A 23,424-nucleotide genomic window follows, 5' to 3' on the forward strand; every position below is an offset into this window, starting at 1 on the left:
TCCGAATCGAAATTAATGCATTTTTGGCTTAGTTATGATATATTTTAATTGTTACCTGCAAAGGTATACAAACTTTGGGTGGCCAAAGTTAGCTTTCTTTCTTGTTTTCTTTCAATTGTATATTTTATTATATTAATTTTTACTTTATAATATTCTTACATTAATAAAACTATTTTATATATTTTATTATATTATTTTCCCATTTATTTAATTGTTTTTCCAAGGGTCTGCAAGTCTTGGGACTCTTGGGATTACTATTAGGTTTGTATTTTTATGGTATAAATAATATTAAGAATATATATTTCAAAAAAATCATTCTTTTTTTATATTGTTTACCCAATTATAGCCAAGATTTTCAGTGTTTTAAGTTTATAAATAATAATTTTTAAAATTATTACAAGACATTTCTCATGACCTTGTTGTTAACTTGCATTTTCTGTGCATTTTTTGGGGAATTTTACAACAGACAGCTATCCGAGGCCCCAGCTTTCACTTCACCTGGCCAGAGCTCAGGTAGGCCAAAGGTCAAGTGCAGCGAAAGCGATTCCCCTACGCATCGGATTGCTAAATGCCTTCATTAAAAAAAAAACTCGCTGCCAAGTGCGCAGTACGCTTCCAAAAAAAGCAGCCAGCGACTCCAGCGACCTTTCCATTTCCATTTTGAATTTTCCATTTTCCACCCCAAAAAAGGGCAGGCAGGTACATAAGTGTGCGAATCCAAGGAGCACCAAAAACAAAGAGCATGAGCCGCACAAAGGCAGCTCAAAGTGCTACAGGCACCAAAAAAAGAAAATAGAGTGTAAAATCAGGAGAGCAGCCTTTCGATATCCAAGGTCAGCCCGAAATCGAGGTTAATGGTTAAGAAATCGGAATAAAAACATTACAAATTTAAGAAGATTTGGAAGAAATATAAGAGTTAAAGAGTTAAGATTCAATATCAGGGAAGAAACCCGAAAGAAAAGTAATTATTCAACTAAATTTTAAACGTTTTTTATTCAAAAAACGTAACTAAAATATATACTAAATCTACCTTTACATATATACATTCCTCTCGAATTTATATACATTTTCGTATAGTATATATATTTTCTTGAGTGCATGTGTGCCAGTTGCATTAGTGCAGCTGACATTGCTTTGTGTTTGGAACCCCTTGGCACCCTTAAGGGTGGAATGAATGGAGAGAGAGAGAGATGGGTGGCAGTGGGTGGCAGGTCCTTGCAGCTGTTGTTGTTGTTGTTCTTGCCGGTGCTTCCTCGGGCTCCGCATCGCTTTGTCCTTTTATGCATTTCTCAGTGCGCAGCATTTCTAAGCCAACAACTGACAACATCAAGAGCTGCTGCTGCTGTTGCTGCTGCTGCTGCTGCTGCCCGTCACCGCCACCTGTTACCCCTTGTTTGGCTCACCTGTGTAACCCCCTTTCAAGTCCCACCTCTCCACCCTCCGCCAACCCCCTTTTAGGGCAATTCAGCAAACAGCAAGTTGGCTGTGTGTCGCGTCACCGTAAAATAGGCAACACTTGTGTGGATATGCGGGCTGTAAAAGGGTGGCCACCATCTGTTGATGCAGTCCGAAAGGGGACACCACCCTCTGCACCCTCTGACAAGTACCTGCAATCGAAACCCCAAGGCCGTGGGCTGTCACTGGCACCTGGGTCAACGAGAGCCAAAAGGGAGCACCTTTACCCAAGAGGAGTCGGTGATAGGAGCCCTGCTTCAGCTGAAGACCAGCCTAGAAAGTTGTACGTAAATATGGTATTTATTTTCCAAAAAAAAGGAGAGTCTCTTAGGGAAGATTCATACCTTTTCTTCTTGAAAATCCCCTTCAATATCACCCAAACCACTGACTTTATAATACCCCCAAATAGCATCTGTTACAAAACATAACCTTGGTATTGTCCTTGTCCAAATTAATTCGACCACAAGTGCACAGCTTAAATACATATATACAGACACACACTGGCATTAGCCCTATCTCCTTCTCTCTCCTACTCTCGCGGGGAATTCCCCAGCTGTGAGCACATCGCATCAATTAGATGATCGCAGTCAGCAATCAAATCAATGGCACAAATGGCCCCAAGCACAAGGACCGCACACAGACTAGGTCAGAGTTGGGAGAGGGAAATGGAGCGGCAGGAGGTGGAGGAAGAGGAGGAGGAGCAGCAGGAGGAAGAGCAGCTAGAGGAGGAGCAGCAGGAGCAGCAGCAGCAGGAAGAGCTAAAGCTGTAGGCGGAACAATACAGTCGGCCAGGTGCATTTATCAATTTAACCAAGCCCCGAAGCGCAGATGCCAACAATACTGGCCAAGAGACACGATATGACACGATGCCAAGGCAGCAGGAGCAGCAGCAGCAGTTTAGGCCACACAATGATGGCTAACAAACTAAAGACGACAACAACCCACTTACCAACTAACCAGCTAAGCCAGTTGGCTCTTTACAGAGAGAAAAATTATGGAGAAAGAAGTTTATATGCTTAAAAATTAAAGAGAAGCTTAAAACTGCTTTCTATTTTTTAAAGATTTTTAAAGTAAACTAAGAATAATATTTACAAAATTAAAAAAAAAAATAATTAAATAATATATGTAATATTTAAAAAATTAATTAAATTCAAAGTATATAATATTTAAATTATTATTAAAGCTCTTTGACTAATTTAAAATACATAAAACCATTTTCCTATTTGGTGATTTTCAAAGTTAACTAAAAATAATATTTAAAAAATTTAATAATACATAAATTATATGTATTATATTTAAAAATTAAACTGGAATAAATTCTATTCAAGGTATACAATTTTTTAAAATTTAATTTAAGCTCTTTAATTTATTTAAAATTAATGACTTTTAGTATTTATTTTCCCCCAGTGCATTCGCTCACTTCCGGCAGTTTGGCAGGCGCAGTTGCAATTGTTTTGTCCCAACAAAGGGCGGCGCTACGACTGCTCCTCCCCCTCCTCCTGCTCCTTGGCCTCTCCTCCCTAACCCTGCACTTGCACCTTCATCTGCACCTGAATTTGGCGAGAGACAATGGGCAATTGTAAATGGGGAATGATGCCCCGCTGCGAACGTTGTAATTAATGCCTCCGGCTGGGAACTTGGACTAACCCTTTGCCGGGCATTGTTTTGGTCCAACAAAACAAAGGCAACAGCAGTCAGATACTCAGATACTGAGATACTTAGATACTTGGATACTCAGATACTGGGATACTCGACCTCTCAGATACTCGTCCCTGGCCTTAGAACACAAAAAACAAAAACAAGTCAAAGCTAGAGCCAGCTTTTTCGGCTCAACAGTGATGGAAACATCGAGAATGAAATGTTTTATTTAAGCCTTCGACACAACAACAACAGCAACAACAACAACTGGGGGAAAATCGGATTATGTATGCATATAGAAGCAGAATAGTATGCATATGTGCTGACTGGCTTAGTTGAAAATGTGCTTTGCCCGGGAAAATGCATGCATACATGCCGGGAAAAGTATTTAAAATTGTCAGGAAAATGTAGAGAGAGCAAAGTTTTCCTAAAATAAGTAACTACCACCAGGTTTATGTATATTAATCAAGTAGTAAACTAAAGTCAAATTATAGTAAGATCATTTAATTTCAATTAATTGTAGGCTCTTTTATAAATTAAAATAAATAAATAGAAATATCAAATAAAAGTTTGAAAGAAAGAGAGATGTCTTAGATATTTTTAGTAATTAAAACGGTTACTTGGTAATCAAAATAAATATTTATATTATTTATAAATTAAGATTTTAATATTTTATATACACCAAATAAATAATAATAAATCCCTGTATTCCTTATTCCCACAAATAAACCAAATATTTCGACACAAAGTCACTAGATTTTAACTCGAACTCTCGAAAACTAAAACTGTCATCCAAAATAGGTGAGAAAATATATGTGAAAATGACCCAAAGAGGTGCTAAAGCACTTGGCCATTTGCCATTTGCCATTCTCCATTTGCTATACACAGACGGACACTGTTTATCAGGTCAATCGGACAAAATCGATAATTGGCCCATTGCATATCACGCATACGCCGCATAGGCCGCAGCAACGTTGACAGAACCAAAATGTACTATATACCCTCGTGTGCTTTTCGCAATAAATCAGCATTTAATTGAAATCTAATGTGGGATACGCTGGTCAAATACACCGGCAATGCATATTTAATAGTTCAGCATTATAATGACATTATTTGGATGCTAATTACAGCTAACCGAAATGGGCAAAAAGCACCACAGAAAAGCTGCTGCAAAAAACCTCAGCTTTCCATTCTCTTCCCTCCTCCCCCGCGCTGAAATGAATTTAATTTTCGGGAAAATGTCCTGCCACTTGAGGCGATTTACTGCCAAAAGCTTCGAGGCAATCCATTGGGCAATCAATAAATCTAATGAAAATTTCTTTCTTTCATCGCAACGAACTTGTCCTTGTCCACATTGTCCACACTTGGAGAAATCTCCACAAAGAAAGAGCTTAAGTTTTGAGGCTTGAAAGATGTCAAGTTGCTAAGTAGCCACTTGACTGAAAGTAATTTATTGTTAGGGGGATTGACCAGGGATTTTAATGAATGATTTAAGGTAAAGTTCAAGGGGAAATTTAATATTTAAAACCTGACAAGACTTGGCTTTAAGAATAATAATGATTTGTTTTAGATACTGACTTGGTTTTTGGTTATTTTCAAGGCCTGCTTGTTGAGCTCAGTGTCTGTTTCACCGCCACATCCACATTCATGTCGATGTCCATGTCCTTGCCCGTGTCCCTGTTCGTATCCTTATCCCTATCCCCATCCCTGTCCCTGTCCCTGTCCATGTCCATGTTCTGGCCCTCCGGCTTAGCGTGCAATTCAATTAAAGTTGCATAAGGCCATCGGACAATGGCTTCGCGCCCGGGACTGAAATGTTCACTTTGATTTACCCCTCAAATTTGCCCACTTTTGCGACAAGAATGAATGAACAATGGCTTTGGTGTCCTTGGCCAAACATTGGGATGAAAGTTAACGAGTTGTGCGGGTGGGTATTGGGGGTACTGAGCACTGAGCACTGAAAGCACACATATTAAATTACCAAGTGGCAAGTCAATTGGCATATGTCAGTGTGCCACAAAGCGTGCACCACTCAGATGCCACACAGTTGCCAAGTTAAATGAAGTCAAAAATGTAAATTTCATTTCAGCCAAGAAGATGGAACTCAGACTGAGGCTGCGACTCGTTCTGAAACTGAAGAATTCCCACAGAAAGCAACGCAATTAGACGAGAGGAGAAGCTACTGCTGTTGCTGCTGCTGGCTTTGTGGGCGTGGCAGTTGGCGCTGCCAAATTACAGCCAGCAGCTGTTGCGCCTTTTTCAAAGGACTTTCTCGGCCCTCGAGAAGAGCCAGCCACATCAACCCACCCACAGCCACATTGAGCTCCCAGCTCCCAGCTCCCAAGCTCCCTCTAGCAACATGTGTTTTCAGTTGCCGCCGCAGCTCAACGCCCCCGCAACTTTGGCAACTGAATCAAGTACAGTGGAGACTGGCTATAAAGAATGACACAGGGGAAAGTAATTTAAATTTGAGACCCAACATTGCCAGGATTTTTAGTAATTATTTAATTAAGGGGTAATTAAGTTTATGCAAGTTCTTAAAAATCTTTAAATATTTCTTTAGAAATGTCACAGGGAAGAATATTTAAAATATGGTTTATTATTCAATTAAAAAGCTATTAAATTTATACAAAATTAAGGTTTAAAATTATATATCTTATATATTTTTTATATTTTATAATATTGAATATTTTTTTGAAGAAAAAGTCTAGAAGAAATGATTTTCTTGAAAGGTTTTCTTTTCGGCATTACTTTATATTATTTATATTTATTATATTTTATTATTTATTTAAGCTCTTTAATATAAATCTTAAAAATTCAAAAGTATAAATATATAAAAAATAAAACTTAAAAAAACAACATTTCAAAATTCCCCCTTAACCAGTATTCACTTTAATGCAAAAATAAAAGAAGAAAAAAGAGCTGAAAACCAAAATGATTTTGTTGAGGGGGTGAAAATCTAGGAAAACGCATTTTGTGGGGAAAACAGCAAGTAAATGACAAAAGACATAATTTCATAATTAAGTGCCCACGATAGAGAAGAAAATAGAGAGCTAGAGAAAGAGACAGAGCAACAGAAAGAGAGAGAACCAGCGCTCTATCGACAGGGAGAAAGAATATTTCCTTTTGTTTTGTGGGCCATTAGCAAGTGGACTAATGATCTACCGAAAACCGTCGGTGCTTCTGGCCCAGCTCGTAATTAATGACAGACGCCCAGGGAGCGGGGGAAAATGAGAGAGGAAAAAGCCCAGGAAAAGGGGGAAAGGAGACACAGACAGAGACAGAGACAGAGACAGAACGAGAGCAAACTTTACCCGGCAAACACTGCTGGGAAATGAGGCAATTTCCCAAAACTCAGAACTTTGAGCCAGTTCATTCCTCAGTCTGTCAAATAGAGATTCGGTAATTGTCCAAGAGGGGGGGAGAAGGATAAGGATAAGGATACAGATACAATTACAGAGTGATACATGCCCCTTACATATGGACATGTAAAAGCCATAAATCTGAGCTGCTCAGAAGATATGGCATTTTAATTACAAACTTTTATGGGAAGTTCAAGATCTAGCTTAGTTTTTGGGTTACTTAAGATTAAAGAAAGACTTTTTAAGGGTTTAATAGGTAAAAGGGAATAATTATATAGAAAACTATATAATTTATAGATTTTTAATGGCTTTATTATTATTTTAATATGATTATATTTATAAATAAACCGGAAAATCTAGTTCAGAAGATTAAAAACAGACTTTTTGAGAGTTTATCTGGTTGATGGGAATAACATTGATAGTAAACTATATAATTTCTAATTTATAATTAATTAATTATAATTTATTTAATATAATTCATATTTTTTTAGGAAAATGCTAAGAAAAGAGTCTGTGCTTAAAAACTTTGAGGCCTTAAGGAAAACCTTAATTAATGTCTTAAAAAACCCAGATCAAGTCTAACAATTTACTCAATAATTTTAACTAAAGTTAAAATCAATGCTAATTAAGGTTTTCTCTCTTTCAAGCCTTCTACAAGTTCTCTAATTTTAAAAATAAATCAACTAAATGAATCTATCCTTTATGAAAACTAACTATTCCCGTGCTTGAACCCCTCGAAAAATGTGATTAAGTTCCCCCAAAATACATTTAACCTCCTCTTAAATTCTTTCCCCTTCAAAAAGAACCCCCAAAAAATAGAAAAAATAAAACCCCCTTGCCAAAATCCCAGGAACATGTGTTCTATTCACGCGCTCAATCAAATTGTTTGGCGGGAAAAACTGCTGTTGCTTTTGGCTCTGGCTTTTCCATAGTATTTTTGTTCCCCCCTTTTTTTTAGAGCCTTTTTGCATTCCGATATATATAGTAGATATATAGATCTGTGGGACTCTGTAGCGATATCGCGGCAGCTGCGTCACTTTTCTGTATTTTTTTTTTTTTGTTGCATTTGCCAAATAAATAAATAAATCATTTGCGGCGTTAGACATGGGCCCGATATGGCCAGAAATTGATATGGTATATGTGCCGTGCCACATGTGTGATATTGAGTAGATGATGTACGGTGTGTGGCAGTACATATATCGGGTATAAACCACTTGAAAATCCAAATGGAACTTGACTGCGTTGACAGCAGGCGGCGCCAGCATGGCTGACTTACTGAGCCCTGCCCTGGCTCACATGGCGTATGCTTGATATGCCTGCCTGCCAGCCTGCCAGCCTGCCTGCCTTTCTCCACCCTGAATGAATATATATGTATTTATTTATATTATATGTTGTTCAACGGCGGAGAGAGAGAGAAACAGAAGTTTCGATGGCAGCAGACTAAACATATTTCATAGCTGGCTTTTTTTATGACTCACACGAAACTGTTGAAGCTATTTTTAGGCAAAGCTAAAGAGCATTTCCATTAAAAAAAACAGACTACAAAATAGTGATAAGTAGAGGGAAAGGTAGAATCCAACGGCAGGGAAACTCATTATCATAGGAAAATGTATTCAACTTGAAAATAAAACTAGTAAGCAAAAGAATTCTTATGTTTTTAGTTAGAAAATTATTTTAAAATTTATTAAAGAGAATATCTTTGCTAAACAAATTAATTTTACAATTTTAAATCATACCCTTAAATGTTTCTCTTAAAAGAACCTTATCTTTTTTCTAAAAAATCTGGAAAAATGTATTTTTAAAAGCACTTTACCTAGTGCCAGTAGCTGGCTTTTATTTTTTCGGCCCTGGGTTTTTCCTTTAAATATATACATATAGATACCTTTTGCTCGGCGTCGACGCTGCCTTTCAAGTGTCCATCAACATGTTTGACAAGTGCGCTGATTTGGCCACCTCCCACTCTACTTTTCTCTACTCCCCACAATGGCCCACCCACCGAATTGTCTGGGTGAGTCATTATTTGGCCATGCTTGCAATTTCCGCTCCCGTCCAGATCTCCCCCATCCGGAAGTTGTTAGCCGGGCCAGGGCTAGGGACAGGGACAGGGACAGGAACAGGCGTCGCCATGTTGTTTCACGGCATTCTCCAACCCTAATGAATAATGCAACAGTTTTCCCCCGAGGGGTTTGGACAGCAGGCGAGAGGATTGGAGCCCCAGCCGGAGCAGGAGCTGTAGCTGTTGTAGGTAAAGGTAACCCAAAAATGAGGTTTCTGTCAGGGAGAGAGAGAGAGAGTAAGCGAGAGGCAAACTTTTCACCAATAAAATATTTAAATCGAATACTTTGCTCGGGAAAATTTCGTTGAAAATTTTTCTGGAAAGCTTACGCTTTAAACAGCAGACGATGGTCATTGCCTGTCTCTAGCTCTCTCTTTCTCTCTCTCTCTCTCTCTCTCTCTCTCTCTCTCTCTTAGGTAGAGATTATCGTCTCAAGGCTGACAGCTGCTTAGGTGCCTTCTCTGCGCTTCTCAAACTGGGCAGCTAAGCCCGCTCTGAAGCCTTTTGTGAATGTCTAATTATAATAATTTCAGGTAATTGGAAAAGTCATCTTGCTCGCTTTGAGCTTTAAATTGTGGGTTTTATATAATAAAGAAATTTTTTAAAATATATTTATACTCTAAGCTTATTAAATAAATATTTTTTACTATTTTATTTTTCACTATTTTATTTTAAAAATTTCTGGTAATTGAAAAAATCCTTGATTTGCTCTCTTTTCACTCTAAATTGTGTATTTTATATAATTTAGTTATATATTTATACTTTATGCTTATTAAATAAATATTTTTCCCTATTTTATTTCAAATATTTAAAATTTTACATTAAAAAATCTGTTTACTTACATTTTTCAAGCTCCAAAAAATGCGAAAAAGTGCCTGTAAATAAATAAATAAAAATATTTATTAAATATATATATATATATTACAAAAACAAATATAAAAGTGACCAACCAACATTTTAATATATTCCTCACAGAAAACCCAAAATGTTTATCAACCGCTAATCCACTCCTTTTCAATGGTAAACGAAAAACCAAGAACTAGGTAAACAATTCCCATTTCAGGACAATTAATCAAATATTTTTCATTGAATTTCCGCAGGGGGAAAAACCAGCTAGAGAGAGAGAGAGAGAGAGACAAATGTTGGCCTAAGCCATGACCGGCGGTCATGTGATATGACCATGGCCCGAACCCAGACCCGGAGCGTTAATGGGCCAGCTGACAGACAGGCCCGATGATGGATGATGGACGCGCAGGCGGGGGAGACCCCAGAGGTCCTGTCGAGATTCTGCGAGTTATGCGTGTCCGAGTGTGGATGGGGAGGGTGTGGGGAGGAGGAGACACTGTCAGGCCAGGCCAGGCCAGGCCATGTGTGTATATCTCGTGGCTCGTCATAAATCGCATTTGTGCATTTGCATTAGATGCAGCTCGTTGGTCGCAATGAGCAACAATGTCGAACTTAGTGCCGACGCCGCCATCTGCATGCAAATCTGGCCGGGATGCTATGCAAATCCTGGTTTTATAGCCACGACTATAACTATGACTATATATAAACACATGCAGTTACTCAGCTTTTGCATGCTTGGCTTAAGCCCGACGAGGTCTGGGCGGGCTATATCTATGCCCCCGATGGCTCCATCTTTGGCTTGGATTTTGGCGCAGCTTCTGCCAGGAGTGGGGTATCTCTGGGTTTTATTTTGATTTTATGGCATACGAGGGTCATAAAATATGAACGGATTAACGCACACACACAGAAAGAGAGAGAGAGTCTTGGGCAGGCGACAAATGTGTCACTCGGCTGTCCTTGGCTTTATGTCCTTAAAGACACTTCTGATTCAGTCATTTGAAGTTGAAATTGATATCAAAGGATACTCGATTTATGGTCAATATCAGGTAGCTTTAAGGTGTAGGAATTTTACTTATATATTTACTTAAATTCAATTTTAACTACCTTTTTTTAGCACACTTTCTTCAAGCTTAAAAATCCCCAAAATTACCAAAATTCAACTGTACTTTTCTCTAACCATTTTCATATTTAAATAGAAAAATTAAACCCCAACTGGGTATTTGCATGTGCCCTACTAATTGGTCTAACCTATTACCTGCGGAAAAGCCGGAAAATGTTTTTGGGGAAAAAGGTAGAAGTTCAACGCTGGTTTAAAGTGAACGCTGCAGCGCATAAATCAACAATAAATGCTGAAAAACAAAACAAAAACTGTGAAGGAGGGAAAAATAAAAAAAATAAAAATAAAAGAAAATTTCATCGCTCTTTTTTTTTTTTTTTTTTTGCTGCGTTTTCTGTTTGATTTGCGGAAAACGTAAGACAGAAGGGGGCTGACGAGGGGCTGACGAGGGGGCCGAGACGAGACCCAGTTTGCAAAGTAAACAAACGGCAAATGAAATGCCGACGCCGCCGTCGACTGAAACTATTAAAAATGAAATGGCCTGTGCGATAGGAGAGTCTACATACCCTGCAGCCCCAGAAAGCCCCCGCTCCACCCCTTGTCGACGCCCCTGAAACGCCCCTGAACCGCCTCTCTAGATGATGGACAGAGCAAAGGGACAGTGGGCCACAGACTTTGCATCTATAATGCATATATGTATATGTACCCTATATGAGACAGGGCCTCGGTTAGTGTGTTTATATATTTACACACACACTAGTACACCTACCAAAAGGCTGACTCATTGCCTTAGCTGTCCAGGAAAATCTTAGATCTTGCAAGCTATGAAAACCAGGTGACTGCTTAGAGAATTTCAGGATCACAAGGCTGAAATGAAGGTCAAGTAAGCCTGAAGAAATTTTATGTATTTATAAATAAATTGTATATATATCTAACTTATATATATATATATATATATTTATAACCTATTTTTTATATTTTTCGAAAGCACCAAGTGCATCTATACAACCAATTCCCCTTTAATTATTTCGATAACTTTACCTAAAATTTTTTTAAAAATGTACTCTCAACTTCAAGTAAACATAACTTGTATTTTAAACCCATACTTTTGTTTTAGTGTACTGCATATAAGAGCTTTATGCGTTTCATATCAACCCACAGATATGTTCATTTGCATGAAGGTTCCGTTTTTTCCAGCATTTCAGCCAAACTTGAAGCTCTACGATGACCTATATACAACGGCATATACATATTAATGCATGGATACTGGCATTCCATAAACAAAAAAAAGTGCGTTTCATAACAATAAGGCTAAATAAATAAACCAAAAAAATCATAAACAAAAGCCACCAGGTTATGTTAAAGCTTAGATAAAAACCCAACAAAAAACCACTTAGCAAACGATTTTCAATTCGATATTTTAAAATTCTATAGCAATGAAACGCACTGTACTTTTGCACTTGACAACCGGGCAATAAGAACGTGTTTATGAAATATGCAAATGCCACAAAAAACGCGCTTTTAAATACCTGTCACACTGGTTTCCACCTCGATACATTCGATGGCAAACAATTAATAAATCGATTGATGAATCGATAATTGGCAGGACCTGGAGTCTGGCCGAAGATTGATGGACACCAAATGAATGGGTATTTGTCTGGAAATCCCTGGCACAAGTCAAGACCATGTCCATTAGAGAGACTAAGCCCAGGACACTGCGCGTATTCTGCGACTGCGACAATTACCATTGCAGGGACACTGACAAATCATTTTGGCCCCCGCCAGGACAACAGCCAGTGGGGCGAATTCTTTTAATTTTCACCACCCCCTTAGATCCCCCTCTTCCAGTGGGTAAACAGCAGACGAAACGCTTTGTCCGGCGTTTGCCTAATTTGTTTTTCTTTCGAGTTTAATTTCGAAACCTGGACAACAACGGCATCGTCTTAGCCTTGGTCTTGGTCCTGGTCCTTCTGCTCCTGCTGCTGGCCAGCAACAGTTTGCCCAGCGCAAAGACCAAAAGCAAATTTCCCTTTCAGAGTTTTTACCCAAGTTTGGGCTTGAGCTCGGGTGGAAAACTGCTGGCGCTGCGTGCTTGGAAAATGTGTTTATTTAGGATAACTTAACTGATTGTTGTTCCTGCTCGCCATTGCCAGTGTTGGCATTGTTGTTGTTCTTGGCCAGTTGACAATTGGCCCCAGAGAAAAGCGAGGAAAATCTGGAGAATGTGTAGGAGCAGGAGCAGGGGAAAAGGAGGTTGGGACCAGACGGGGACACAAGACAATGGACACTCGAAGGCGCGCCACGTGCACATAAAGCGCATTGTGGGAAAAGGCCAGGCAGGAGATAACAAAGAGTGTTAAGACTAAGGGATACCTATTATCCTATTATCTGGAGAGAAAAATTACCAAGAAAGTATTAAGGATTAGGATTAAAACTTCAATGTGCTAGTTTTGTTTGAAGGAATCTGTTAAAAAAATGAATTAATCCTTATTTTTGGTTAATTTATTTATTTTAAAATATTTTTAAAAGTCAATCCAAGTATTTTACTTATTTTTAAAACAAAAAACCCGCTTATCAGTCACTCTCTTCCCGTATACTTACGATATAAACCACAACTTTAAATGCCTTTTCTTTTATATAAATAATAGTTATATTTACCCACTGATCCCTGAGCCTATATACCCTCCCCGAACCGCGGATTGCGGGGTAAAAAGAAACAAAACAAAGTGAAAAGTAGAGGCAACAAAACAAAATACAGCGGCAATGACAGCGGGCAGAAAGAAGAATGTAGCCGCGACCTCTCTGCGTTCTGCCTCCGCCCTCCTCCCTCTCTTTTCTGCGGGGTGAAAAATTCCCAGCCAGGCTGACCCACAATTTCCACCCGCTTGACACCGCCCCCAGTTTGCCTTACCCCCTTGCCCCACCACCATTGTTACTGTTGTTATTGTTGGGGCTCTCGGTAATAAGCAGTAAATACGCTGAGAGCAGCGCAGTCGACGTCCATAAATCAAAAGGGGAGGGCAAATCGGGGGGCGTGGCGGGGCATAAAAAAAAAAGGAAAACAAATGCGCTAAAAGAAATCACAGTAATTAATTAATATGCTTGTGTGTGTGTGTGTGTGTGTGTCTCTGTTTGTGTGTGTGTGTGCGTTGAGTGGGCCTCATAAATTAATTGCTGACGCCCTTTGTCTGGCCACGCCCACCGCCCCCTCAGCCAGCACTTAATCAAAAGATTTCACTCGCTCCGCCTTGGCTCCTTGTTTTATATTTTATTTCGTTCTTTGTTTTAATTGTTTGCCGTAAGTCGCTTTCCATTTGTTTTTCACCATCCTATTTACAATGTTTTTTTTATTTTATATATATTTTTTGTTGCTTTTTTTTCTACGGGGAATTAAGGCGGTATCCCCACCAAAAGCGCTAACCAAGCGTAATTTGCTGGCTTTCCGTTTTTATTTTGATTTTTTTTATGAACTCGGTAGGGTATAGTTATTCTCCAGGTTTATTTATATTTATATCATTTATATATATATATATATAACCTGTTTAGAAGAATAAAATTTATATTCCAGGGTATTTCAGTATTCGGTTTGTCTGTATTTTTATTTTTATATTTTTTTCCCCGCTAGAAATAAGTGAAAAGCGTGCGACGCACTTGGTTAAGTTGGTAATTGAAATGTGGCCATGTCGGTGGAATATTTCATTAAAGCCACAAGCCGAAGCATTCAGAGTATGCAAACTTTGAAAGCACCAAACAAATGCAAACAAATGCGAACAAATGCCTTTCAAGTGCCACGAAAAAACAAAAAAAAAAAAACAAATAAATAAAGAATGACAGTTGAAAATTATATTTAATGACAAAAGAATGACAAGGAATCTATTTAACAACAGGTTTTTTGGAAACTTTTTAGAAAACAAACATTTGTGGAATATTTTTATTTTAAAAAATAAAACTTTTCCCTATAAATTATTTCAAAAGATCAAAAAGTCCCCCTAAAAGGGTTCACTAATTTCTATATTACTCAAATCACAGAGACATGTATATCCTCTGCATTATGATTAGCCTAAGTAAATTTAATCTTTCTGCGTTCCCCTGAGATGAATATTTAAGCAAATTATGCCCCACTGGCCAAGGCTGGGGCAAAGTGGAATAAATCCTGGCAACATATTTGCTTTTTTTTTTTTTGGGCCGAAATCATCTTCTGGCTGGGCCTAATCCCCACTCGACCAGGAGGAGGAGCAGCAGCAGCAGAAGCCAGGAGCACAGGTGCTGCAAGTCACTGCTCGCTGGCAGCCCCGTTAAGTTTGAATTATGGCGCACATGTGGCTGCTGGGATTCCCTTTTTCCGACCCAGCCAGCGAGAGCGTGTCCATGAAAATCTGACACGCATAAATTCTGGCCAGCACAAAAAAAAAAAAAAGAAAAGGGAGACAGGAGAAGAAAATAGGACAAGGCAGGCAGGCGAAGAGAATCAACAAGAGCTGGAAGACCAAGTGGCAACTGCGGCAAGCGGCGGGAAGCGGAAACGGAAACAACGTAAGCGGAAGCGCATGTCTAACAAGTTGCTGAAACTATGCGGGACGGTCCAGCACTGAAAGAAAAACTGAGCAAATACAGTATAAATGCTACAAAGCTCAGGAGTTATATAAAGAATTTTAATATTAGTTTGTAAAATACGTATTTAATAATAAATGTCTCTGTAAGAGCTTTTACTTTAAAATAAACTCATTTTTAAATTGTTTTAATATTTAAAAAATTGTATCTCTGTGTACTTGAAGCATCAGGCTGTTAAGCAGAGGAAAATCAAGAGACCGAGACCGAAACCCAGTCCGAAACAGAGTCCTAGTCCAAAGTCGGAACTGCGCGAATGGCCCCCAAATGTGATTAGTGCACAAGGCAAGTGGCCGAAACGAAATGGAGGCAACAGCAGCAGGTGCTGCCCCCCCTCCCCCCTTTAACCCGTTAACAAACACATGTAGCAGCATATCCGAACATATGTACTCTATATATATACCGAATGCCAGGCCCCATCTTCATCCTCGCAACAAAGTTGCTAAGACGCCGACCGCCCGCCAGTTCAGTTTCAGTTTCAGTTTGGTAAATCCTTTTTATGCCATGTCCTTGTTGCTTCTACTTCTGTTTTTGTTTTTGTTTTTCTTTTTGTTTTTGTTGTGGTTGCCCTCCCCCAGCTCCCCCTTAACCCTCTGGTAGCACTGTTTGTTTGCCTACTTTTAGTGTTTAGCCAACGTCGCATAAAAATAGAACAGCAGCAGAGCAACAGAAAACATTGGTAGTCCTTATGGCACAGTGGGCAAAGTTAAGCAAATGTATGCTTAAATTTTAAGAGAGAAGAACTAGATAAGCAGCCAATAATTGTAGTTAAAATAAAAAGAATAATTAAAATAATAAATAAATAATTTAAAAAAGCTTTAAAAGCGAAGTTTATAATTTAAAAATATATGATTTTTTTGATTAATTTAAAATATCTATTTTTTTAAGTGAATAAATTTTATTAATTAAAAAGAACCCTCTACAAAAAACTTTGCCAAAAACAGGACTTCATTTAGGTTTTGATTAATTTAAAATATAGTTTTTTTAAGTGAATAAACTTTATTTTTAATAAACGAAACTATATTTTCAAGTAAAATTTTATTTATCTGATCAGTGTATATAATGAACTGTGTGTACATTATTTACTGGCTGCCACTGTGCGTGGGATCATTGCATTTTGCGGTTGGCACTGCGGTCGCGTCTCTCTCTCACACACACACAGATATACGCGCTGGCTCTCCTGCTGGTTGTCGTCTGCGTAAAGGCTTAAAGTATTACAGTTACAGTAGCTGCCAGCCTCCCCCCCTTACCCTTAACCCCTCTTAGCCCAGGCCCCCTGCTGCTGCTGCTGCGACAGAAACTCAGCTAAGCCAAATGTTGACGACGACGTTTGCTGCTTTTGGCTTTCGGCTTTGGCTTCGCTACTACTTTTTCGCCTTTGCCGAATAACAGAAAGAAAAATTCTAAGGCTAGAGAATTATTTACTAGTTTATTTGATACATATAATTATATAAAATTAAGAAATAAATAGAAGACATACACAACTTCTTAAAAAAAAGAGTATTATTATTAACAAGTGTATTATTTATATTTTTTGATAACTTTATAAAATATATTCATTAAATTCCTATATTTATATTTTTTATATTTTATTTATTACATTTTCTTTTATATTTTATTTTTAATTTCATTTAAATACCTCATCCCTGAAGATATCCAGGCTTTACATTTTCTAACAGTGTGCCCAACGCAATATGAGCAACTTTTTGTTGCCACTGCCACACTGCCACTGCTGCTGCTGTAGTCACAACAAATTGCTGTAAGCTGTGAAACTAATCTTGGCAGTTCTTTCCCCGAACGAACGAGGGGGAAAACTACTTCAGCGGATTACTTTCGGATAGTTTTGTTTCCCTCCACTGGCTTTATTTTTAGCGAGTCCTCTGCGTGGGGAAGTAAGGAGAGCGAGGAGCGAGGCACTCTCATTAGTCGCGTATAATTTCCCAGCACTTCATAGCCGTATTTCCCTTATTTCCCTCCTGGTTGCGACCTCACGTGCGGCGCCACTTGGCCAATTTGCGTAGCATACTTCGCAGCCAAAACGCTAATAAGCAGGTAACAGTAATCCTGGGGGAGGGGGACTTGGCCAGCAGGAACACACAAAAGGCGTTTATAGACGGAATATGTACTTATCGCATAATGTGCAAATAATTGATTGCCTTGCGACGCATCTGAAGAGAAGGACTCGACTCGGGGTTTTGTTTTAGCCACGATTCGAGGGCGTCAAGTATGTTTAGCCTTTGGGCCAGGTTAACAAGAGGCATTTGAGGAGCCTTTTGAAACTTTCACTTTGACTTTGACACAATTCCAATTGAGACTTGTAATTAGAGGTGACAATTTTATAAATATTATTTGTCATTTTTCTATCAATTTCTATACAAATTGGTTTATTTGAGTGTGAAAATCATACAAATTAAATTAGTTCCACGCCTTTCCCAAGAGTTGTAGATTTTCCGAAAACCCACCCGGAGGATTTCCACACCATCTCCTCTGTTGCTTTTCCATTCCCATTGCTGACTCAATTTTCCTTATCGATATGGCCCCGATTCCCCGAGTGAATCTAATAGAATAAACCAATTGGAGATGGGGAAAAAAAGGAAAGGGTGGGTGGCGGGGTAGGAGGGGCATCCTGCAAACTGTTGCAACAAGCCCGTGTGATGACAGGCTCAAGTTGTCGTTGTTTTGCTTTTTGCCCCGCCCTCCCGCCTGCCTGCCTGCCTGCCTTGGCTGCTTTCACTTTGTGCATTTCCGTCAAGCGGAAATTCGCGTAAATTGCCGGCATGTCCACTGGAAAAGGTGGCAGCAAGAGAGAGATAGAGAGAGAGAGAGCGCGGGAAACGGGAAAAAGCGGGCAACGGAAGTTGATGCAAGTCTAGAAACGAGTGCCAAATGCCGGAAGCCCATGGCATACTTGGACACATACAGCCACACACACAGCCAGCAATGGAAACGGAATGGAACTGTTTGCAATGGCCAACGACAAATGCAATTTTCCCAGGGACTTGGCACACCCAAAACCCCACCTACTTCGCAAGAAAGAGAGAGAGGAAGGGAAAGAGAAGGAGACAGAGACAGAGCAAGCAGGCGAAACTGATTGAACACATTTTCTTCAGCTTGAAGCCAGCGAACTGATTGATTTCAAAGTAATATTAAATTAATGGAACACAATTTTCTCAGGTAAAAGATTTCAGGTAAAAATTCTCTTTGCCACTTAGGAATCATAGCCTTTAAAGCTCTTGTCTTAGCCAGCCTTTCCAAATAATGTTTTATCCTAATTTTCTATGGCCTCCAACCACTCCTTTTGGTGTAGTCTTCCTTGGCAGCCATTTCGTAATCCCAAGTATTTGCGCATCTCTTTGCGAAGCAGAGATTCCCAGGGGCGGATTCGTAAGCCCTCTAATCCTGTATTCCTGGGCCTCAATTACTGGACTTATGGCTAAAGGATTTGCGTGGCCATTACCCAAACACCTTGGCCTAAACCTGGTAACAGTTTCAGCTCCAGTTTTCAGCTCCAGCTCCAGTTTCAGCTCCCTTTTCAGTTCCTATTTTGGCCACAGCTCCTTTTTCCTGGCACACCTTCCTCCTTTTGGCCCTTCCAAGACTGGGGGCAATCCACTCAATTTTTATTCGTTATTTTCATGTTGGCAATGCAATAAAAAAGGGGCCCATTCAGTGGGCTCTTAGGATGCCTAGAGGCATGCCCATTTTTGCGTATCCCGTGGCTCCTTTTATTCGCAGTTTATATTTGTATATATATATTTTCTTTCCTTTTTTTTTTTGGCCATAATATGATGAAGTGATTGAAGTGCCAAGGAACAGGCTGGAATGACCATTAGACATGCAAAACGGCGACGTGTTGCTATTTGTTGTCCTGCCCAGTCTATATATATACATATATATATCCGCCCCCGGGGTTAAGTGCCATTTTCATAACGATTCTGTTGATTGTTGGGACATTTTATTTTGGATTAACCCTCTGCTTGAACGTTTCTTGTCGATTGTTGCGTGTTAATTGGCCACGCAATGGCAACAAATTGAGTTCAGGGGGAGGGGGTGGGGTGTTTTGGGTGGCAAGAGGGGTAGTAAACCTTGCACCTGACCTCGAGCCACCTCAGAGATTCATCTGCATGATGCCAAATGTATGCCAAGTGGCATCCGCTTGGCATAATGAGCTGCGTCTACAATTGCTCTGGCCTTGACATCTGCCCAAGGGGGTTGGGGTTGCTGTGGGGGTTGGGGTCTGGGGTTTTTTAGAACCTGCAGCTGGTACATTTGTTTTTATTTTGAAGCCTCAACAGTTTCCATAATTTTAGAATTTTTATAATGTTTGCTTTTTGGGTACAGTGGAGACTCCTTTTTGGAGGCAGCGGAAATGAAAAGGGAACTTCTTATATAAAAAACAAATAAAACAATTTATTAATAATTATTTCAAAGCCTAAAACCAAAAGTACTTAAAGGAAAATATTGTTAAAAAATTCCCTTAAACCGAGTTTAAGGTTTCAAAGTTCAAAGCTCTTCATCCTTATAAATCTTAGATAAGAATGCCAAATTGTTTATCATAATCTGGCAGTTAAATGGAGCCTAGCCTCCAATTTCCAGCGGCTCCACTGTGGCAGGGTGGCAGGGTGGCAAGGGTGGCAAAGGTGGCAAAGGTGGCAAGCGATGCTATCATTAAGGGCTTTACGACAATGCCAGGCAATAAAATTAATTAAAATTCAATAAATTGACGCCCCGAAATGGAAACATTCAAATGAGTGTTGAGGGAGCTTAAGGGCCACCCAGGACGAGGCGGAATATACATATATATACAAATATATATCCTTGATGTTTAACATGAAGCCAGGAGAGGAGGGAGAGTTTTCTGTAAGGGATGCCACGGATCCATTCTGCGGGTGCCTGCTTATGTTAATGCCCAATTACAATTGTTGTTCGCATTTTGCTGTTTGCGCTGGAAATTGTATTCACCCGGGTAATAGGAAAAGCGGAGAATGGAGAGGGGAAAACCCCGAATGGAATGGGAAGGACAAATATCCTGAGCGGGCCTCAATTACCGCGAATATTTAACAGCCTCTTCATCGACAGGCCAGAAAAGAGGTCACTGGGGGATCAAAGGAATAACAATTGGGGAGCGGATTTTAAAACATGTTGATTGCATTTCGAGAAAATTATATAGAAGAATGGAAAGATGAAAAGAAAATATTGAAAATATTGAAAATAAGAAGAGGTCAATATGGTTTTAAATTAGTTAAATAAATAAAAATAGGGGAAAAATATGCTTTCAATTGAAATAAAAAGGTAAATGTACTACATTTTCAGGTATTTATATTTTATATTTATTTTTTCTACCTAAAAGTAGAAAATCCTTAAGAGAATTCAACAGTATTTTAATTTTACCTTAAGCAAAAACCTCTTTTACTTTATTCAAAATTTTATTTGTAAACTTGGAAAACCAAAAACATTTCTTTATTTATTTTTAAGCTTATGAAACTGCCCGAAATCTGTGGGCACAAAAAGCAAAGTAATATAAAAGCCACTCAAAAACAATTAGCAAATACCCAAAAGTCAATAAGAAAACTCCTTTTCACATTTTATTTTATGGGGGAAAATTCCAAAGTAAAGTTAACGAACCAAATGGGAAAATAAAATGCCAACCAGGTAGAAACTCTAACAAAATGCAGAGACCATTTCTAACCATTATTTTGGGCCTAAAACCGATTGACAGGCTGAAATTTATTCCCCCTTAAAAAATCAACTAAATGGATTTTATTAAAATTCAGTTTGAGCATTACACAAAAGGGAAAACTATGCCTGGGAAAATTCACTTTGACATTTAAGCCCCCGCCATTTCCCCCTTTCGACCAGCTTTACATGCCTCAAAAATTTGTTATTTATGAGTTTTGCCCATCGACAGGCAGCGAATAATTTACAGCCTGAGACCCAGGCCCCTCTCTCTTGTTTTCTATAAACAAAACACTTGGAAATGCACAGGTAATAAACAACAACAAATAATACTATAACAATCAATGGGGGGAAACAAAAAAGATAAATAACAGTGAATAAAACTATGCCAGACGCCGGAGAAAATTATATAGGGAAAATCAAAAGGGTTAAGGCGGAATAATAGAGCAGGACGAGGACGAGGACGAGGGCCAGGAGCAGCACACTGCACTTGGTGGCCGAAAAAGGACTCTCGAGAAGGGACTTTGCCAGCAAATTGAATTGTTTGTCATTGAGGGAAAACGCCAAGTGATTGGCCGAAAGGAGGGGAAATGAGAAGAAAAAATACGAAAGGAAAGATGAGGTGCTGCCAAGTGGCCCAAGGACCAAATGCATAAATGGAACTGCACACACGCAAAGCCAGCAAGGATCACTGGAAAAAGTCTAGGAAAATGTCTTAAATTAGAGGAAATTTATCCCTTAAACTTGAAATTTTCTGGCTTACATAAAGTTTGTTTTATAAAATGAATTATAATTAAAATTTCATAGTTTAAAGAATTATATTTTTTCGCACAGTGTATTGTGTGGGAACCTCTACACATGGCAACAGTTGGCCCACAAAAGATTTCGCAGTCAAAACAAAACCGAATGCCAAAATGAAGACAGAAACTGACAACGGAAATTGAATCGCATTGCTTCTGTGTGTGTGTGTGTGTGTATGTGCCAGTGTATGTGTGTGGGTGTTAGTGATTGAGTGGGTGTCACAGACACACCCTTATACCAGCCACCCCCTAAACTATAACATCAAGCGAGCATTTTTGTAGAAAACTCAGCCAAAATTCATGCGATTTTTGTAATGAAAGTTAAATATTAAAATATAAGAAAATATATTTTATTTTAGTAATAAAAAATACTTGAAACTGTTGGCCATGTCTTTAAGTTTTAATATTTTTCTTTGTTTAAATTAGTATTTCTTTAAAAAAGAAATATTTTGTGTGGCCACTCGACCTCAACATTCAGCTGGGTTACCACTCATTAAATGCTAAAACTAGTTGGGAATTATAGTGCCAAGCGATGGTTTTTTAAATATAATATAAATGATATTCATTTTTGATCATTTTAACGATGTAACCCCTTATCTCATTTGAAAAATATTTATAAAATTTTTTTCTTTCTTTCAAAAATGTCTACAAAAACTCACATTTTAATGTTAAATAAATACCACTCTTTATTCTAGTTCCCAAAACCTCCTCCCTTTGTTTTCTCAGCCCCTTAAAAATATTTCTCCCATTTTTTTTTGTTTTTGGCAACAAAAAATTTGTGTTAAATTGCATTGCCTAAAATGAAATTCTCGAAATTGGTTGCTCAACTTTTTGGTGGCAGGAAAAACGGATGGATCTTTTTCTGGTCCTTGGCCAAAACTCACACACACACACACACACAGAGTCGACCACAGAGGACACACAACACCCCAAACACACAGGGACATTAGCGCCGGTTAAAATCGGTAAAAACAAAAAGAAAAACCAAAAAGTTTGCAGCGGAAGGGGAGGAAGGAAAAGCTATAGGAGAGGGGAAGGAAAAAACAGTGGGGAGGGGGGGTAGGGAAAATTCAGAAAGCAAAAGTTCCGACAACAAATAACCACAAGTGGATGCCACAGCTGGCCAAGCCGTTACTTTCTTCTTTTATTTTTTTTTTTTTTGCGTTTTGCCCCGCCCCCCTGGCCGCCCACCGCTGATCCTGGCCTTTATACGCTTTTTGCCAGGACTCTCTCTTTGTTGTTTCTGTTGGTTTTCTGTTTTTGCGGTAACAGTTGTCAAAATATGGTTAGGACATGAAGTGAATTGAATGCGAGCATATTTCATTCCCCTGGAATCCGGGCGGAAAGTGTGCTGTGGGGGTTTTTGGGGGATGCGGGAAACTCTCCTCCTCCCCCTGAAGTTTCCCTCACGAGGTTCTCGCCTTTTATTGAATCAAACTTTCACTCGACTTTTTCTCTCCCTCGTTTTCTCCTTTTCCCCTTTCTCTCTGCCCGCGGCTCGAGTATATGCCATTTGGGAAGTTATCAAACTGAAATTTGGTTTAGATTCAATAAACGAGAGCTTCCGTTTCCGCTCGGGAGGTTAACTCTGTACTTTTGGCCATTGTAAGTGTAAGTGTGTGTGTTATTTATTTTTTTAGATTTTATTTGTGATATTTCTGACATAATGAAAGCCATATTGGAACACTACATTTCTTATTACGTATACTTAATATTAAAGAAACTTAATATTACGTATACGTTATATATTTCTAAAAACAAGTTAATGGTTTTTTGTATTTATAATTGTCAAATAAGAATTTTTTAATGTTTAGAAATATTTTTTACAAATATTAAGTATACTTTATATTACGCATACGTAATATATGCTTGTATTTTTATACCCTTGCAGGGTATTTTAATTTCAGTTAGAAGTTTGCAACGCAG

General features: G+C 38.7%; 1 protein-coding gene across 1 annotated transcript in view; it reads right to left on the reverse strand.

The window, feature by feature from the left end:
• The window catches only part of Ca-alpha1T (Ca[2+]-channel protein alpha[[1]] subunit T), a 105,122-nt gene that overhangs the window by 71,816 nt on the left and 9,882 nt on the right, over positions 1-23,424 (reverse strand). Inside the window, exon 3 of the mRNA XM_070288044.1 lies at positions 9,354-9,386. The gene's annotated coding sequence lies outside the window, so the exon portion shown is untranslated. The remainder of the gene's footprint in view (positions 1-9,353; positions 9,387-23,424) is intronic.

This window comes from Drosophila kikkawai, chromosome X (genome assembly GCF_030179895.1).
Source record: "Drosophila kikkawai strain 14028-0561.14 chromosome X, DkikHiC1v2, whole genome shotgun sequence".
Taxonomy (NCBI): domain Eukaryota; kingdom Metazoa; phylum Arthropoda; class Insecta; order Diptera; family Drosophilidae; genus Drosophila; species Drosophila kikkawai.